Source organism: Etheostoma spectabile, chromosome 22 (genome assembly GCF_008692095.1).
Source record: "Etheostoma spectabile isolate EspeVRDwgs_2016 chromosome 22, UIUC_Espe_1.0, whole genome shotgun sequence".
Lineage (NCBI taxonomy): Eukaryota > Metazoa > Chordata > Actinopteri > Perciformes > Percidae > Etheostoma > Etheostoma spectabile.
In genome coordinates, this window is record NC_045754.1 from 16,748,740 (window position 1) to 16,751,495 (window position 2,756).

A 2,756-nucleotide genomic window follows, 5' to 3' on the forward strand; every position below is an offset into this window, starting at 1 on the left:
TATATATATATATATATATATATATTCCAATTGTATCTGCACAGATACACACAAAAAACAGAAAGCATGACCTTCCATTGATTTAACACTTATTCCTTGACCAGAAATCAAATCTAATTTCTCAAGTCATGTCCATTAAATGTGAAAGCAGAAAGGAATATTTTCTTCACGCATGAAAGAAGAAAAGCAAACTCAGGTAATTAACAGACCTACAGCTTGTCCTACACTATATCGATTGCAGCAAATCAGTGTTTAGTTGTTTTACTGTTTTGACTGAGATGTTGCACTGAGGGCGAATCATTCAATCATTCTTATATTCAGTCTAAAAATAACTTTCATGGTGACAACACTAAATGAGTAAATGTGCCTCCAATACATTTCCAAACAACAACACATTAAAGGACAATAACACATGCATACTGTTATTTCAGCCTGTATGAATGTTTACATAAACATAAAATGTGGATAAACGTGTGAATTATATTGTTACCTTTCACACTACATGTATGACAGAGCGTGACACTTTACAACATTTTTTATGGGAAGAGCAGAGTCCCCTATGTCCATATTCTGTGTCTTCTTCCTGATTTGGTCTATTTGATGCAATACACTGTGTAAATTGATTACTCTGTGCTTTTTACAAGACATGTTAACAAGGCCTCAGAGTACTTTTAAAGAAAATGCCTACACCTCTAATTTTTAAGTGATCAAGACCACCCTACTTTCCTCCCCTCTCATTATGAATAAGCTTTGGCTATCCAATTTAAAAACCTTACGGCATACCTGCAGTACGTAACAAAACAAGAAAAAAGAAAGAACTGCAGTTTGCTGTTTTGACTTCAATAAAACTGACTGAATAACTTTACAGTACAGTCCCTTTATTTTCTCTCTCTTTTCATCTTAAATCATCTCACCCAGACAGGACGGCACAGAAACCGACTCTTTTTTGTGTGGAAAATAGCAAGGAGAGGTACCCGAGGGCGAGAACCTCAGAACAGATGCCAACCTTGGCACATTCAAACTAGCCAAAGAGAAGAGGATACAGAGCCCACAAGCAAACATTATACATTTAGACCAAAACAGGTTATTTCAGATTTACACGTGCAATGTTTAACAGGATGGCTTTGCGTGGTTTCTCTGTATTAATGACCGTTGTCATGTTTGTGTTCGTGAAACCCCTTTTTTAACGTGAGGTCTGTCAATGTGTCATGCAAGCTTGAGTATGAGTACACATCATAGCTTCTCAAACTCATTTCTGTAGCGTAGACACTACACAAATTACATTTAAAAAATTATATAAAAAATCAATGATATTTTTTACAACTCACTGACTTAAAAAGTGGTTAAATATACATTTAGATTATTAATATGTAATACAATACATTTATATGGGATTTCACCAGTTCCCGGCTGCTCTCCAACGTTTTTAATTGCTCATAATACTGGAATTCATCTAGATTATGTCAGTTTTAAATCCTCAAGTGATTCTTACTACCAAGGATACCGACTGACTCATTGGGTTACAATGCAAACAAAAATCGATTTGGGAGCATCCGGAGCAGGTGATAAAAGTCACAATGAAAAGTGTAATCACAGCATCCTGTTATGGCTCTTGGGAGGACTCTTCCCCCACATCCAACCCTTGGCCCACAGGAAATGTTCTTTCTAGCTTTACTGTGTTAATCTAAATCCTCTATGAAGTCTTTGTTGGAATATAGTAGTTTCTTCAGCATAGCACAGCATAGTACATGCACCACGTTCTGTTCCAATGGATTAATCCAATCAATTATTTGTCTTTTGTCTTTGTTCGCTTGCAAACTGCTGAAGGCTTTTTTATTCATGTAGGCACTGTATGCAGAATAAAGGCTTGGAATCTAAACAGACAGTTTATCTTTTTTGTCGATTTTTGACCTCTTTACACCGTTGGCACGTATTAATGACAGTGAGAGTGTGTGTGGCTCACTGAGGTAAAGTGACAAACTTGGGTTTGTGGAAAGATAGACACCAAAAACCACCAGGCACGCACACACACACACAAAATCCTGTTGCAACCCAGCTCATCTTTGACAAAGGAGGGAGACCAGGGATGAGTTGTAAGCTAAAGATAATTATTTTACATAACTAAAGGTAAATTGGTTTTGTGATTAACTGAGTGTAACAAAACCAAACAAGGTGGATGTCAGGGGGCGAGAAAGACTGACTGACCACCAGTTTATTTACTTTTGCAGCCAAGTGTGCTGAATCTCCTTGACAACCCGACTCCGCCCACTAGGCTCCTGGATTTAGAGGTTCGCTCAAAGAGGGTTATCACACTCCACTATAGATTGTTCTTCTCAAACAGCCCCAGGCATCAATTCCTTTGGCCTCAGGGTATGATGCCTCAAGAGGACAAACTTATTCATATTCCACCTCTCTTCCTTGCCCTCTCAGTTTCTCACACACACACACACACACACACACACACACACACACACACACACACACCACCACACAACACACCACACACAACCTTCTAAACTCTTTTCAGAACTTAAGTAAGAGGACAAAACTTGAAAGCAGCCATGTTTTGAAGTCCTTCGTGTGAATGTCCATGGGACATGGACCACTGGGACAAACACATTCAGTACTGTCTCTGATTCCAGCATGAGACAGACACACACACACACACACACATAGACACACACACGCACACACATTCTGTGCAATTCTGTGCAATTTAATACAGTGCAATATTTAATATTTAACCATTTCATTTC

General features: G+C 38.3%; 2 long non-coding RNA genes across 2 annotated transcripts in view; one reads left to right on the forward strand and one right to left on the reverse strand.

Moving 5' to 3' along the window:
- The window catches only part of LOC116672126 (uncharacterized), a 23,734-nt gene that overhangs the window by 3,044 nt on the left and 17,934 nt on the right, over positions 1-2,756 (reverse strand). The gene's annotated exons all lie outside the window — the stretch shown is intronic.
- The window catches only part of LOC116672130 (uncharacterized), a 19,638-nt gene continuing 18,756 nt past the window's right edge, over positions 1,875-2,756 (forward strand). Inside the window, exon 1 of the long non-coding RNA XR_004327474.1 lies at positions 1,875-1,885. This is a non-coding gene — a long non-coding RNA (uncharacterized LOC116672130). The remainder of the gene's footprint in view (positions 1,886-2,756) is intronic.